Source organism: Phascolarctos cinereus, unplaced genomic scaffold (assembly GCF_003287225.1).
Source record: "Phascolarctos cinereus isolate Bilbo 61053 unplaced genomic scaffold, phaCin_HiC Scaffold_2;HRSCAF=192, whole genome shotgun sequence".
Lineage (NCBI taxonomy): Eukaryota > Metazoa > Chordata > Mammalia > Diprotodontia > Phascolarctidae > Phascolarctos > Phascolarctos cinereus.
In genome coordinates this window covers 386,291,747-386,309,718 of record NW_027555625.1, presented here as the reverse complement: position 1 = coordinate 386,309,718, position 17,972 = coordinate 386,291,747, and the positions used below count along the sequence as shown (strand labels likewise).

The window sequence follows — 17,972 nt, the reverse complement described above, 5'->3', positions numbered from 1 at the left end:
GGTAAAGAATAAAATATAGAAGTATTTGCTCATCAGAAGTATTCACCATTGTTGGAACAGATGAAATGCCATTCCATTCCAAGTTCAAAAGGTATTCCTTGTGGATGGTGAGTTCTTCCGGATGCTCCTGTTAGGTAAATAATGTTATGCAGATTTCATCAAGCTCTGAAACACTGCAGAGCCTTCTCAAAGGGAATTATAATCACTGAAACAAATTTGGCTTGCCCATCCACCTAGAAAAGATCAAATGAATGAAAAATGTCTATTGCTCAAGCTGCAGGTTCCCCACTCCTGGACTAGTTTTATTTACATAAATTTTATGTCATGCAAGGACTGTTTCATTTTTGTCTCTGTTATCTTCAATGCCTAACCCAATGGAGGACACAACATAGGTGTAAATAAATCTTTGTTAATTGACTAATTGATAGATGAAGAACTTTAAGGTACATGGCCTTCTAGGTCCTTGGGTGTGGCCTTTAGACTGAATTTAAGTTTTCTAGAACAAATCCTTTTCTTAAGAGGATTTGTTCTGTGAAGTTTGGATTCAGTCAAAGGGCCACACTTGAGGAACTATAGAGCCACATGTGGCCTTGAAGCCACAGGTTCCCCACCCCTGATCTAGTCAAACTCTCCTACTTTAGAAAAGAGGAAGCAGAAGCCCAGAGTAGTTAAGTAATTTACCCAAGGTTATACATAGAACAAGGGGAAGAGTTAGCATTTGAACCCAGGTCTTCTGACTCTAAATCCAGTGCTCATGCTTCTTTCTAGATCTAAATGTTGTGACTGTGGTTTATAATTTAGTTGTTAGCAGATAAGAGATATAAAGATTAAAATACATGCCAACTGAGTTCAAAAGATTGATCACTGTGGGTTGGAGGTGATTAGGGAAATCTTCCTGGGAGAAGTGGAAATTGAACTGAACCTTTAAAAATGAGGAAAACATAGATAAGCAGAATGGTACAAAAAGTGGGAAGTAGGAAGAAGAGAAGAATAGCCTAAAGAGAATGAATTACGGCAAGGGAACAAGCAACAAGAAGTTATTAAGTGTTTACTATGTGACAAAAACTGTATTAAGCCCTGGGTTTACAAAGACAAGTGAAAAAAAATCGGACAGTCTCTGCCCTAAAGGAGATTAATTCCAATGAGAGAAGATAACAGAAAAGGGAGGTGCAAAGATTGTATGTCTGTAGGTAGACATATAGGCAGAGAAGTTACCTGTACAGGTGCATAGTGGGAAAATCCAGAGACAGTCAGTAGCATAACCTGGAGGGTAAAAAGCACGGTGGTCAGGGCCTGTCCCTGAAATTAATTCTGTCACTGGCAGATACTCATCAATAGGTTAAGGAGGCTGGAATGGTGGAGGGATATTCCTGGGTGATAAGGCACTAGGTGCTGGAGGAAGCTCCAAGGTGAGATGGTAGCCAAGTGATGGTAGCAAAGTCCAGAAAGAGCAGTAGGAATAGAATGTTGTAATGAGGGGGTACTAGAATTCCAGCTTCCCCATTTTGTGGAACTTCAGGGGCCAGGCAAACAGAAGTCAGGAAAATTTGATTACTTTACCCCCCAGCTGGCTAAAGAACTGAGTATAATATCTTCATGTTGCACCTCACCTGTTACCATTTATTCCTTGTAAATTTTTATTCCCAAGTGGATGTCCACTGGCAGATCCTAGGGGCAGAATTTTAGAACTCCCAAAATGCTACGCATTTTTGGCAATGATCTAGATGAAAAACATAAAAACTACAAATGAGACCAATGCTAAGGACTTCAGGGCCTAAAACCTCTTCTATCTTGTCTTGGCCTTAAAACACAGTGGTTGAGCATAACTAACTAAATCGTGTATTCTTTAGTGAGTCACTCTTTTGCTCTCTTATAGAGTTTACAATCCTATAAAATGAGGAGGTTGGTTTCTATGTTCCCTAAGAGCCCTTACAGCTCTTGCAATCTGTTTTAAAGTCCCTTCTATGGCTAATATCTTATATTTAACTGTCAATTTTAACTCACATATTCTACTTTCTAAGGTTCAATATACCTTGAATACTTCATGTGTTGGGGGCGGGTATGTGGTAGGGTAGATAGAGTGCCAGGCCTGAAGTTAGGAAGACTTATCTTCCTGAGTTCAAATTCTGACCTCAGACACTTACTAGCTGTATATCCCTGGGTAAGACATGTGACCCTGTTTGCCTCAGTTTCTCAACCTGTAAAACAGGCTGGAGAAGGAAATGGCAAACCGCTATAATGCCTTTGCCAAGAAAACCCCAAATGGGGTCACAACCAAAATGACTTATCGGCAATGCCATGTTCTGTGGACAAAATACTCCAACTGTTCTATACATTCTAAGAGCCTCTCCATATCTGATATTCTGTTATATGACCTAAGCATCAGTTCTGCTCTGACATGCTATGCTCCTTGTATCCCCAACACTTAGCACAGTGTTAGATATAGAGTAAATACTTAATAAGTTCTTGTTGATTGACTAGTTGATTGACTACTGAGTTCCCTTCCAAATCTTACATTCCATGTCTTAAGCTCTGCAATCCTTTCCAGATACAACATTTTCTGTTCTATGTTATAGAGTTCTTTATACCTTTGACACCGTACATTTTTTATTCTAAATTCTCTTTCAGCTCTGACAATCTATGTTATAATCTCCTAAGGGTCTTTTCAGCTTTGTTCTTTGATATTCTGTCTTTGGAGAGCCCTGTATGCTTTGACATTCTTCCATTCCAAAACTCTAAAGAAGAAAATCTCATGCTACTTGCTAACAATAATATCAACCCAAGGCAGTGGTGGTATAGTGAAAGGTATGCTAACTCTTTAGTCAGAGGATCTAAATTCAAATTGTGTCATAGACATACCTGTTTGACTTTGTATGAATCATTTAACCTTCCACGGGCTTCAGTTTCCTCATCTATAAAATTAGGGAGTTGGAATAGATGACTCATAAAATCTCTTCGGGGTCTAGATCTATCATCCTATGAACTTCCTTGCATGAGGATTGCACATTCTATCGTTTCTCTTGAGATAAAAATTGTAGAGGGGTAAATTCAATTAGAGGTTGCACTAGATTCCCAGAAGGATTTCTTCAAACTCTAAGATTCTGTGACTTGCCCAGGAGTCAAACAGCTAAGTAAGTGGTAGAGACAGGCTTCAAATCCAGGCCTTATGCATGAAGGTTAAATGCTGTCACCCAGGTGAAAGAAATGGTTTTTGTCTATGTGACAGGAGACAACGTTGAGGCATGCATAGCTGCAATTTATGACCTTGGCCTCATTTGTACCGTATACTGACCAATTCAGCTAAGCAACCACAGATATTAACCAACAATAGTCTCAATGTTCTTATGGATTAATTGACTGTATAATTTAGTTGATGTATACTGGCAACTAGCTTGGGTATTTTATATCTAAAGTGTATATAAATCTCATTGAAAAATAAATATTAAGTGATTGTAAAAAACCTGTTATCAATGCTTAACAACTATATTACTGCCCAATGGTTCTCATTATCCTCCCAATTACACTCATTAAATCTATGCTGAAAAACAGTCAGACATTGATCACAGGCAACCACACTTCAAATTATATTATCTGCTTAGTTGGTCATAGCTACTCGATCTTTAATAGAAGGGGTTGCTGCTGAGAAGGTGTTTGAGGAGGTAGTGTGGTACAACAGAAAGAGTCCTGGATTTAAGGGTCAGAAAACTAGGTTTTGAATCATGACTTAACTAGGTATGCCATCTTTGTAGGTTACTTCCAAGCCTCAGGACTAGGTGTCCTCCTCTGCAAAATGATGGGTTTGGATTATATGATATTTGAGGGAGGCCACTTTATAGTTCTGATATTCTGTGATTTTGAAATCCTGTCGAATAATCCTAATCTGATAGAGAGGGTGATGATAACAGCCCTAGACCTCTGCTGTCAGAATCACCTCTTCTAACATTCTACAACATTTCAGTAGATAGACCATGGTGAGATTTGGGAGGACTGGGGGCTGGAATTGTCAGGGTATGATACAGTACACCATAGGCTTGGACACAAAAAAATAGGGGTTGGAGTTCTGGCTGCACCATTAACTTCCTGGGTAATTTTCTGGGTCTCCATTTTTTTCATTGGAAAATTAGCTGGGAGCAATAGTAAGGGCCTGTTCTCCTACACCTATTCTTTCTGCCTCTCTAGATAGAAGAGTGCTTTTAAATATATTAAAATGAATGATAATAAATCATATTCCCATATCCCTTTATGGTTATAAAGTGATTTTATATACTTGGTAAATTCCTTGAGTCCAAGGACTCTCTCATTTTTGTCTTTGAATCTTCAGTACTTAACACAGTGCCTGGCATATAGCAAGCTTTTAACATTTTGTGGATTGATCCCCCACAACAGCCCTATGAGGAAGACAGTACAATTATTACTATATCCACTTGACAGATAAGGAAACTGAGGCTTAGGGAGCTGAATTGGCTTTCTATAAGGTCACACAGAGCCATGACTCAAATGTAGATCTTTTCACTCCAAATCCAGTGTTCTTTTTATTAATTCTACTGGGTCATATTTTTTATATAAAGGCAAAAATATTATATTTTCCAAATTTGTTAGAAGACTCATTTCTGAGATCCTACCAGCTCTCAAATGAAAACTGGCTATCATCACTGAAGTGGCCTTCTTTCATGGGAATTACACTTTGTCTCTGTACCAGCTGTCAATGAAACTCCAGCACCCACTATTTCTACAAAGTGCTTTTAGGACTGGGCTAATACAGACAATTAACAGTTCTTAAGCTATTGACAAGCTCCTGATTTCCTGATCGAGAATTCTAAGGCCTCTACTAGGGAAGAAAGGAGAATTTCGGCATCAGATGTTGCGGCGGCTGTGGAAAGGAAGCAGCAAGACCTGTTCTGAAGACATTTAAACTTATTTCCCAGTTAATACAGCATTTGGGGCACATTGTCTTACTTTTATGCCTATTTTTATGTGTTCCTGCCACACGGTGGGAAGCCAGTATCATAAAAAAGAAGGAAAACAGTGAAAAAATAAAAGTAAATAAGTGAGGTTGGCTTTAACACTCCCAGGAGCACAGGGCTCAGCAAGTTTATGGGATTAAAAAATATTTCTATTTATAACATTGTAGGTGAAAGAGGAACAAACTTGAAGTTGGCAACACTGTCACTTTGTAGCACTGTGATTCAATCAATTAACAATGTTAAATTAGCAAGCATTAGGAGAAGCAGGATACCATGGTGGGAAGCATATTGAACTTAGGGTCAGGAGGCTTGGGTTCTAGTTCAGGCTCTTCTACTAGCTCCCATGTGCCCATCCTGTGGACTTCATTATTTTCATCTCTACAACAAGGATGGGTAGATTTTAGGCTGTATCAATTCCTGCCCCAGTCTGATATGGTATATTTTATGATGTCTTCCACATATGGCATTCTGTGTGCAATGGAGCTAGAATGGCATGGTGGAAAGTGTTCTAGATTTAGTTCAAGAAGACTTGAATTAAAATTCTGGCTCTGCCAAAATGACTGTATATTAATAGCTTGTGCAAATCACTTAATCTCTATGCTTCTGAAGTCAACAGACATTTATTGATGCTTGGCATTATACTAAGCATTAGTGATATACAAAAAGGCAAAAAACAGTCCCTACTCTCAAGGAGCTCACAGTACTTTGGAGGAGACAACATGCAAACAACAATGTGCAAATTATGTGTATATATATATATATTATATATATATATATGTATATATATATATATATATGTATGTATATATATACATATATATATACATACATATATATATGTGTGTGTGTGTGTGTGTGTGTATATGAATATATCCATATATAGATAGATAATAACAGAGGGAAGGCATGAGCATTAAAATGAAATCACATGTTTTATCCAAATATTACATGTAGCCCCAAGCTCACCACATATATTCAATTCAATGCCAGGTCTTATTGTTTTGACTTGCGCATGTGTTATATACATCTCCTTCTCTCCACTCACACAGCCACTATCATAGTTTTGGCCCTCATCACCTCATACTGGGACTATTGTAATATGCTAACCGGTATGCTTGCCTCAAGTCTCTCTCCACCCCATCCCTATTTCACTTGCTGTCATGCATGTTTTTCTAAAGCACAGATCTTACCATGTTAGCCCCTGTGGTTCCCTGTTACCTTCAGGATAAAATATAAACTTCTCTATTATCATTCAAAACTATTAAAAAATTGGTTCCTTTTTACCTTGTCAATCTTCTTATACTTTAATTCTCCCTGTGCAATTTAAAAGATGTCCCTAAAGTCCTTAAGCTATTAAAACTCCATGATTGCACTAAAATTTTGAGGACACGTTGTATGATCCAGTTACATTGGTTTTCTTGTAGTTCCTTAGACATGATACTCCATTTCCCATTCCAGTACCTTTATGTTGGCTGTCACATGACTGGAATGCTCTGCATCTCTGCCTCCATCTCCCTGGCTTTCTTCAAATTCAGCTCTAGTCCTGTAAAATTCAGAAGGTCTTTCTCAGTCCCACCAGTTGCTAATGTCTTCCCCTCTCAAATTACCTTTGGTTTATTTATTGTATAACTTATCTGAAATTAATTATATCTTTTTTGTTTTTGTTTTTGTTTTTTTTCCTTTTTTGGTGAGGCAATCAGGGTTAAGTGACTTGCCCTGGGTCACATAACTAGTAAGTGTTATGTGCCCGGGGCCGGATTTGAACTCAGGTCCTCCTGACTTCAGGACAAGTGCTCTATCCACTATGCCACCTACGTGCCCCTGAAATTAATTGTATCTTGTCTCCCCTGTTAGCGTGTGGGCTTCATTTAGGGGAAGACTTTGTTTTTGCCTTTCTTTGTATCTCTAGAGTTTGGTTCAGTGCCTAACATACAGCAAGCACTTAATAAAGGCTTATTGACTGACTGACACACATACATATATGTAAATGTATGTGTGACACATCGGATAAATAGCAAATGTTGATGGAAATTCCACATCCAACAGAAGGAATATCCCATTGGGCTGGGGCAGACCCCCTGGTTGCTATCATTTGCAATGAACCTTAAATCCTTAAAATTGCTTTAATGTGAGGACTCTGGAAGCTGGATGATTGAGGTGGATGTCTCATTAAGATCAGGATCCAAATGCCAAGATAGGAGACAGGCTTCTTTGGTGTTTCTGTGCTCATAAAATCTTAGAATATTTGATCTGGAAGACACTTTAGACGTCATCTGGGCCATCACTTAACTGAGAAGGAATTCCAGTGTAAAGTGCCCAAGTAGCCAAGGTCCAGCCTCTGCTGGAACACTTGTAGTGATAGTGCACTCACCACTTAATGACAGGACACACACATGACTATATTAGTGTATTTCAATTATGAGGTAATTATTCCTTGTTTTGAACCAATATCATCTTCCATCTACCTTAATTCCATTAATTCCATTTTTGCCCTTTGGGTATAAACAAAATAATTGTAATCTTATGAATCTGATGTATGACTGTGGGCAAGTCACTTCATCACTCTGGGCTCCAGTTTTTTCTTCTGAGAAAAATGTAGAGATTTTATTCACTGACCTCTAAGGTTCCTTACATGTCTAAATATTTATACTCTCCATGGAAATGTTTTTTGCATGAAAACTAATGTGTAGCCTATGTCAAATTGCTTGGTTTCTCAGTGGAAGGGAGAGAATTTAGAACTCAAAATTTACAAAAAAAAATTAAATTGATTTTATATGTAATTGGGAAAAATTAAATATCAGATAAAAATGAATATTTGTACTCTTATGTTGAGGTGACATTCTGCATTCTAAAGCCTCTTTCAGAAATAAAATTCTATGATCTGCAGTCTAAGGTTACCTTCAGATATAAAATTCCTAATATTAATAAATCAATCCATTATTAATCTATAATTTATTCCTACTCCCACTGATAGTCCTTTAGATAATTGAAAACAGCAACCACAGTGTTATAGTCTGCCCCTGTATCCCAAGATCTTAAGGCTAGTATCCTTTCCAAGAATGATTGAGGCCCAAAACTGAAATGGCTAAATTTCTCTTCAATTCATTGGGGAGTTGGACCAGTGAGCAGGCAGCCATTAAAACGTGGTCATGCTGAGATCAGGGCTTTGATGAGGAAAAACGGGTATGATAAGGGTCTGGCAGAATGGAACGATGGGGTTTAGGGAGGCAGCATCTGACTTGAATTTCAGAGATGTTCAGTAACCTTCAGGGTTTAAAAAAAAGGCCAATAGACACCACTAATTTAAATGTGTTTGATGGTAGGGGGAAAATAGGAGAAGAAAAAATAAAGACAGAGACACATTGTTTTTGTCATGGTAAGATTCTATCTGAAGTATTGTGCTTAGCTCTTAGGATCACATTTCAGAAAGTATATTAATATGTTGCTGTGCATCAAGAGGAGGATGGCCAGAGTAATGAAATAACTTGAAAACTTACGCTGAAGTAATGGATGAAAGACTGTGTCTGCAGCAGAGCAGACATGGTAGATATTATTATCATCTCCAACCCTTTGAAGGGCTTTCATGGGGAAAAGACATTAAGTATACTCTATTTGGTTCCAGAAGCAATGTGCAATAGAGGGAGCCTTCATGTCAATATAAGAGGAAACAAGTTGCAGTGATTTGGAATTGTGCAAATAAAGTGGCTAAAGCATCTACAACCTTCACTCAGAAATTTCTGCTTCTAGGCCTATGCTTCAAGGTCAATGACAAAAAGAAAGACTCCATAGACACCCAAATGTTCATCATTGAACTTTTTTTGGTAGCAAAAGATTGGAAACAAAGTAAGGGCCCTTAAACTGGGGAATGTCTAAACAAATTATTGCATGAGAATGTCATAGAATATGATGACTCAGAAAAGCCTGGAGAGGACTACATAAAGGTGAAGTAAGCTGAGCAAAGAAAACAATATACATAATATTATAACAATGTATATAGAGTCACTAAATGATAGAAAATAGGTTTTATGAAATGATAAGATATAAATTTGGATCCAAAGAAGAGAAACGAGGAGCTACCTCCCATTCATTTGCAGAGGTAGAGTTTCCACAGGTGTGGAAAATTGGATCTAATATCAGACTTTTTGGATGTATTGATTAGTTTTGCTGATTTTTCCACCTTCTCTTTAAAAAAATTCTTTCTTTTAAGGGATGAATTTCTGGGAGAAATCAGGGCAAGAATATGGGGAAAATCTGGGTGATATACAAACCAAAGATATCAACTAATATCTATTTTTTTAAAATTCCCAATAGTTATAACTCCAGAAATTGAATGAGTTTTTCTGTTAGGTGGTGAGCTCCCTGTCACTGGAATTATAAACATAATAAAAGTTCATCATCATTGCTTATATGCAGAAAAGGCTAACTATTTGTTGGAAATAGTGTAGGAGAGGATCTATTCATTTACCAGTTGTACTAGATCCATTATAGTTTCCTTTCCAGCTCTTAGAAAATTGAATACACTTACTTGGTTATCCATGTGCAAGATTTGTCCCCATATATAGTAACATTAATAATGCAGCTATCCCCTGAACGAAATTACCCTGATCAATATCTAGTCTTGAAAATCTACTTGATTTAGGGTTAAAAAAAGCCTTTTTGGTCTCCTGATTTCATGCCATCCCACTTGCCTACCCACCCTCCAGTCCTTTACCCACTACCCAGCACCATGCCCTTGCCTTTCTCCCCTTGCCCTCTTCCCGCCTACCAACCCCATGCAGACACGTCTGAGAGTCCAGAATACATGTTCTTCTTCACCATCATGGGCACCTCAGCCACCATGGTCTTCAGCACTTGTGATGAGGTTTATGGAACACTCAAAAAGTGGCACTGGTATTGCAGCCATGTCAGTCATGCGACCTGAACTGATCATGACGTCAATCATTCCTGTCGTCATGGCTGGTATCATTGCTATCAATGGCCTGATGGTGGCTGTTCTTGTTGGCAGTTCCCTGACACTGAGAATCATCTGTTAAAGAGCTTCCTTCAGCTGGGAGCAGGCCTCAGCATGGGCCTGAGCAGGCCGGCAGCTGGCTTCGCCATTGGCATTGTAGGTGGTGCTGGTGTTTGGGGGATAGTGCACTATCCCCAACTATTCGTGGGGATGATCCTGATTCTGATCTTCACTGAGGTGCTTGGGCCGTATGGCCTGATTGTGACCCTCATTCTCTCTATAAAGTAGACCCTCTTTTCCCATTCTTCCCAGTGCCCTGCCTCCCCCCCCACCATTTACCCCTTCAGCCACAGAGTATCATGTAAAGAACTATCCTGAACCACCCCATCCTTCCCAATTCACTCCAGAATGAATGGCCTGACACCTGGGGCAGTTACCCAGTTGGTAGTTGGTCTTGTAAATGGGCAATGTCTTAGTGATTCTTCTGTCTGTTCCACATAGCACTGGATTGGATGGTGCCTGAAATGGGCCCAGCTGGGATTGAGGCCTCCTGGAATTGGCCAGACAGCTGTGCAATCTCCCTACCCATTTGCCATTAGTATTCTGTGTATAAAGATGAGTTAGAATTGTCATTTTTCTCTTCACTGGATGTTTATGTATAAAGATTTGACATGTTCATAATGTTTATGGAACAAGAATTTTCAATTTTCCATGAAACATATTAATCTTAAATATAGGTAGATTATTGCACTGTAGGGTTAAGTGTCAAGTGCCAAGAATTCCTTGGATGTGATAATTTGAAATTAAAGATCGCTGTAGTGTCCCGGTATTAGTAAGAATTCCATGATTTGGGAACATGTTGAACATGCGTTTCCAGTGGTGCTGTGTAGCCTGGGGCCAGGGCTTGTAGTGATGTTTCCAAATAAAATTCTGACTGGAAAAAAAAAGTATTTTTTAAAACTCCTACAGCATCCATAACTGTGAGTTAGGATCTAAGGTTCTTTCCAGAACCTTAGAACCTGTGCTTTGTGGAGGCAGCATGATACAGTGTAAAGGCACCCCTTCTTCCCCACACCTACCCTACCAGCACAAATACACAGAAGCTATATGGAGGCTTGGGTGATAAAGCCAAGCTCAGTACCAAGCCTCACTTTGATGGGCATTCAAATGAAATTAAAGCAAGAACAAAGACTGAAGTGTAGCACTGGGTCACTAACCACCCTAGGTGGCAACTCATTTGATTGGTGACTGAGTGTGTTCAGGCTAATCCTGGAAGTTTACCATACCCATTGACTGTCCCAAAGATCAGACCACCTTCCACCTTCACATCCTATCCAGCCATCTACGTGGGCCATTTCACTAGCTGTCTGCCACCTCCTACATATGTCTTCTCCAGCCACCCTTCCCTCCCCCTTTTCCACTTCCCCAGAACAAAATTCCCTCCTGGTCATCTTTCCTTTTACATGTCCCCTTTCCCTATCAACATATAAGTTCCTTGAGGGGACTATCTTTTAAAAAAATTTTTTTTCCTGTCTTATTACAGTACTTGGCACATAGTAAAAGCTTAATAAGTCTTTTTTCATTCATTTAGATAATCATTTCCCATTCTTTAAAGTACAGTAAAAATACCAGCCACTATTATCCTCAAAGCTACAGTTGTTCTCTTTCTTTCCCTATGGTATGCTTCTCTTTTATGTTGACAGTCTAAATTCTGAATAAGGATTGAAAACTAGGATCAAGGTGGATAATGGTGAAAAATGGGAAGAGGACCAAGTGACAGGCAGACTGGTAGTGAATTTGTCATTCTGTAGTATGGGACAAAAGCAAACCCTAAAGCCAATGAGTAATTTCTTTGTTCTCCCTTTTCCATAGTCAAAAGCTTTGATGATGGCTAAAACTTTACACATGTGACTATTTGTAGTTCTGATATATACAAATGAAGATATAGAGTAGGAATGTTGTTTGTTCTAGCCAAGAGGGCTTTAATTTATTTGCTTAAGAATGTATTCTTATATTTCTGTAATTTATTCCATTGGTAGGTTCCAGAAAAGAGACTTATGCCTTAGACATTGACTCTAAGAGTTGTAATGGTTTTTAAATTATAAAGCAGAGATACAAAGGAGATTAGAATACAGAACATTGAATGTTAGAGCTTGTAGGACCTCCAAATAGAGAATGTTAGACCTGGAAGGGACTCCAGAAATAATTGGATTAAGTGTCTCATATTTGCACCTCAGATGAGGAATTTGTCTTCTAAAAAAGAATATGCTACTCTACCAAGTTCACAGAGATAGTAAATGATGGAGCTGGAAGCCTCCTTGTGGGGATGGACCACAGAGTTGGGATGAGACACATAGGATAGGGTAGGCAATTTTTTTTTTCACATTCAAGATATGAAAATGATATATTGTTTTGGATGACTAAAATGTTTTTTTTTGTCTGTTAATTTATTTATTTTTAGTTTTCAAACTCACTTCCACAAGATTTTAAATTCCAAATTTTCTCCCCATCTCATCCCTCCCCCAATACCAAGAGAGTATGCATTCTGAATACCCTTTTCCCTAATCTGCCCTCTCTTCTATCTCCCCACTACCTTCTCTTATCCCCTTCATCTTCTATTTTCCTGTAGGGCAGGATGGATTTCTATACCCCATTGCCTGGATAGCATATTTCCCAGTTGCACGATAAAACAATTTTTTTAACATGTGTTTTTAAAAACTTTGGGTTCCAAATTTTCTCCCTTCCTCTCTCCCCACCCACCCTTATTGAGAAGGAAAGCAGGTTGATACAGGTTAAACTTGTATAGTCATGCAAAACACTTCCATAGTAGTCATGCTGTGGAAAACTAACTATATTTTTCATCCTATTCCATGACCCATTTATTCTATTCTTTTTTTTTGACCCTGTCCCTCCTCAGAAGTGTTTGCTTCTCATTACCCCCTCCCCAAATCTGCCCTCCCCTCTATCATCCTCCTGCTCCCTAATCCCCTTTCCCCCTATTTTCCTGTAGAGTAAGATAGCTTTCCATACCCAACTGAATGTGCATGTTATTCCCTCCTTAAGATGAATCCAATGAGAATTCACTCATTTCCTCTCACTTTCCCCCACTTCCCCACCATTGTAAAAGCCTTTTCTTGTCTGTTTTATGTGAAATAATTTACCCCACTCTACCTCTCCCTTTCTCCTTCTCCCGGTATAATCCTCTCTCACCCTTAATTTTATTCTCCAGATATCACCCATTCATCTTCAACTCACCCTGTGTCCTCTATCTACCAATCTATCTATACATATAATTTTTCCCTCTCCAACTACCCTAATACTGACAAAAGTCTAATGAGTTACAAATATCATCTTTCCATGCAGGAATGTAAACAGTTCACCTTAATAAGTCCCTTATGATTTCTCTTTCCTGTTTACCTCTTCATGATTCCCTTGTTTCTTGTATTTTAAAGTCAAATTTTTCTATTCAGCTCTGGTCTTTTCATCCAGAACGCTTGAAAATCCTCGATTTCACTGAATTTCCATGTTTTTTTCCCCTGAAGGATTATACTCAGTTTTGCTGGGTAGGTGATTCTTGGTTGTAATCCTATCTCCTTTGCCCTCCAGAATATTATATTCCATGCCCTGCAGTCCTTTAATGTAGAAGCTGCTAAATCCTGTGTTATCCTGATTGCATTTTCACAATACTTGATTTGTTACTTTCTGGCTACTTGCAGTATTTTCTCCTTGACCTGGGAACTCTGGAATTTGGCTACAATATTCCTAGGAGTTTTCCTTTGGGGATCTCTTTTGGGAGATGATTGGTGGATTCTTTCAGTTTTTATTTTACACTCTGTTTCTAGAATATCAGGGCAGTTTTCCTTGGTAATTTCTTCAAAGATGAGGTCTAGGCTCTTTTTTTTTTTTTTATCATAGCTTTCAGATAGTCCAGTAATTTTAAAATTAACTCTCCTGGATCTATTTTCTAGGTTAGTTTTTTTTTTCTTCCAATGATATATTTCACATTGTCTTCTATTTTTTCATTCTTTTGGTTTTGCTTTATAATTTCTTGATTTCTCATAAAGTCACTAGGTTCCATTTGCTCCATTATAATTTTTAAGGAATTATTTTCTTCAGTAAGCTTTTGGACTTCCTTTTCCAACTGGCCAGTTCTACTTTTTAAGGCATTCTTCTCCTCATTGGCTTTTTGGACTTCTTTTGCCATTTGGGTTAGGCTATTTTTAAGGTGTTATTTTCTTCAGTATTTTTTTGGGTCTCCTTTAGCAAGCTGTTGACTTGTTTTTCATGATTTTCTTGCATCACTCTCATTTCTCTTCCCAGTGTTGCCTCTACTTCTCTTACTTGCTTCTCAAAATCTTTTTTGAGCTCTTCCTTGGCCTGGGACAAATTCATATTTTTCTTGGAGGCTTTGGATGTAGAAGCTGTGTAGGAGTTGTCTTCTTTTGGTTGTATATTTTGATCTTCTTTACTACCAAAGAAAGATTCTATGGTCTGACTTTTTTTTTTTGCACAGTTTGCTCATGATCCAAGCCAATTACTTGAGTTTTAAACTCTTTGTTAAGGTAGGGGTCTGCTTCCAGTGGGGAGAATGTACTGTCCCAAGCTTCAGTGGTTTTGTGCAGCTGTTTTCAGAGATACTTGTAGGGACCTGTAAATTTTCAATTCTTCCAAGATGGTATGAACAAGAGTGAGGTGTTTACTCCTTTTATGGGCTGTGCTCTGGTCTATGAGTGACCACATGCACTGTTTTCTACCTTGGAACTTTGAGGAGGATTCAGCACAAATTCCCCCACATCAGCACTCCTCCTTGCCCCAGAATTGCCACCCAGAACGATTACCCAGATCCAAGAACAGGTAAAGTAAGAAAATCCTGCCTCATTACTAGCAAAGAGATCCCTGTAATCCCCCTCTGATAAACCACTCGATTCCTCCTCAGTCTGTGGGCTGGAACTCCAGAAGCAGCTGCCACCCCAGGGCTGTGTCAGGACTGGGGCTGGGCCTGAGCTTCTCTCTCACTACAGTCAGACTTTTCCTACTGAACTTCTAAGTTGTTTTTGGTGTTTTGGGATTGAGAAGTCTGGAAACTGCAACAGCTGCTTCTTCAGTCCCCTGAAGTCTGCTCCAGGTTTACTGAGGCCTCTTTTGCCTGCATGCCCATGCTAAACTGCATTTTTCTCCTAGCCCAGCACAATAGAACTTTTTAATCAACCATCCAGGTTGTCTTGGGCTGGAAATTTATTTCACTCTGTCTTTTTGTGGGTTCTGCTGCTCTAGAATGTGTTTAGAGCTATTTTTTACAGGCATTTGGAGGGTTTTGGGGGAGAGCTTAAGCAAGTCACTGTTTTTACTCTGCCATCTTGGCTCTGCCTTTCCCAAAATGATTTTATGATATGTATTCAATGAGCAGAAAATCTGATTTCAAGGCACGATGTGAATCTATGGCATCTCTTCCTTCCGATCTTTTAACCTTTGCTTCAAAGCAATTCACTAGACATAACAGATCATAGTCTGCTGTTATGAGGCTTGCCTAAGTGAAAACAACAAAAAAAAGAAACTTTAAGTCAGCATGCCACCTAAGTCCTTTAAAAAAACATGTCTCAGAAACACAAAATGTAAGAACTCGAAGAGACTTATGGACAGAGATTGGAGAACCTCTGAGATGGAGAGCTGGAAGGTGCTTTAGAACATAGATGATAAAATATCAAATGTGAGAGTGATTTCACAACATAAAATATTGGAGATAAAATGGATCTTAGGAACAATTTAATCCAATCCCCCTATTTTACAAAAGGAAAGGAGGTGGCAGACAAAGGGGAAATTACATTTCATGAAAAGGCCCAAAAACCTATTACAGAAAGGGAAAAAAAGAAAGGGTGGAGATGAGCATTGTTTGAACTTAACTCTCATCAGATTTGATTCAAAGAGGAAATAACATAATCAGGTAGTTATAGAAATCTAGTTTACTCTATAGGAAGTAGGAGGGGAAAGACAAAAGAAAGTGGAAGGGGTGAATAGAAGGGAGGGAATAAGTAGAAATTTTGAAAACGAAAGGGGAGATAATAAAATTGAAATTAAAAAAAAATTATTGAACTAATAAATAAAACTAAGAACTCTTTTGTATGAAAAAACAATAAAATAGAAAAAACATTTAGTTAATTTAATTTAAAAAAGAATAGAAACCAAATTACCAGTATCAAAAATGAAGAGGGCGCATTTACCAACAATGAAGAGGAAATTAAAACAATAACTGGGAACTATTTCCCCAACTGTATGCCAATAAATATGACAATCTTAATGAAATGGATGAATATTTACAAAACTTTAAATTGCCCAGATTAACAGAAGAGGAAGTAAAATACTTAAATAACCCCATTTCAGAAAAGGAAATTGAACAAGCTATTGATGAACTCCCTAGGAAAAAATCTCCAGACCCAGATGGATTTACATGTGAATTCTATAACATTTAAGGAACAATTAATTCCAATATGATGTAGACATTTTGGGAAAATAGGTGAAGAAGGAGTCTTACCAAATTCTTTTTATGATACAAATATGATGCTGATACCTAAACCAGGAAGAATCAAAACAGAGAAAGAAAATCATAGACCAATTTCCCTAATTAATATAGATGCAAAAATTTTAAATAAAATATTAGTAAATAGATTACAGCAAATTATCATGAGAATAATTCACTATGACCATGTAGAATTTATGCCAGGAATGCAGGCCTGGTTCAATATTAGGAAAACTATTGATCATATCAACCACAAGACTAATAGAAACCACATGATCATCTCAATAGATGCATAAAAAGCTTTGAACAAAATACAACACCCATTCCTATTAAAAACACTAGAGAGCATATAAATAAATGAAATCTTCCTTAAAATAATAAATAGCACCTACCTAAAACCTTCAGCAAACATTGTATGTAATGAGGGTAAGCTAGAAGCATTTCCAATAAGATCAGGGGTGAAACAAGGAAGTCCATTATCACCACTGTTGTTCAATGTGGTACTAGAAACATTAGCTTTAGCAATAAGAAACAGAAATCAAAGGTGTTAGAACAGGCAAAGAAGAAACAAATTTATCACTCTTTGCAGATGATACGATGATATACTTAGAGAATCAAGTAAAAAACTACTTGAAATAATAAAAAAATTTAGCAAAGTTGCAGGTTATAAAATAAACCTACATAAATCATCAGCATTTCTATTATTACCACCAAAGTCCAACAGCAAGAGATTGAAAGAGAAATTCCATTTAAAGCTACTGTAGACATTAGACAGATATTTTATAAAACATCTGGAAGTCTACCTGTCAAAATAAACTCAGGAACTATATGAACACAATTACAAAGCACTTCTCACACAAATAAAGTCAGATCTAAATAATTGGAAAAAACATCAGTTGCTCATGGGTAGACAAAACTAATATAATAAAAATGAGAATTCTACCTAAGTTAATTTACTTTCTCAGTGCCATACCAATCAAACTACTAAAATTATTTTATAGAGCTAGAAAAAATAATGATAAGATTCATTTGAAATAACAAAAGGTCCAGAATATCAAGGGAACAAATGAAAAGAAATACAGGGGAAGGTGGCCTAGCCTTTCCAGATCTTAAATTGTATTATAAAGCAGCAATCATCGCAACTACTTGGCATTGGCTAAGATATAGATGGTGGCGGGGTGGGGTGGGGGTGGAGCCAAGAAGATGGAGTAAAAGCAGTGACTTGCTTGAGCTCTCCCCCAAACCCCTCCAAATACCTGTAAAAAAATGGCTCTAAACAAATTCTAAAGCAGCAGAACCCACAAAAAGATAGAGTGAAACAAATTTCCAGCCCAAGACAACCTGGATGGTTGGTTGGAAAGGTCTGTTGCACCAGGCTGGGAGAGGAGCGCAGTCTGTGCAAGCAAAGACAGGGACTCAGAGAACCTAGAGCAGGCCTCAGGGGACTGAATCATGGGCATCTGTGGGTGTTTCCAGACTTCTCAACCCATGAACACCAAAGACTACTTACAAGGTCAGTGGGAAAAGTCTGTGTGTGCAGTGA

At 38.1% G+C, this 17,972-nt stretch overlaps 1 pseudogene; it reads left to right on the top strand.

Moving 5' to 3' along the window:
* The first annotated feature begins 9,690 nt into the window (after positions 1-9,690).
* LOC110202327 (V-type proton ATPase 16 kDa proteolipid subunit c pseudogene) lies at positions 9,691-10,203 on the top strand (annotated as a pseudogene).
* Positions 10,204-17,972: the final 7,769 nt, after the last annotated feature.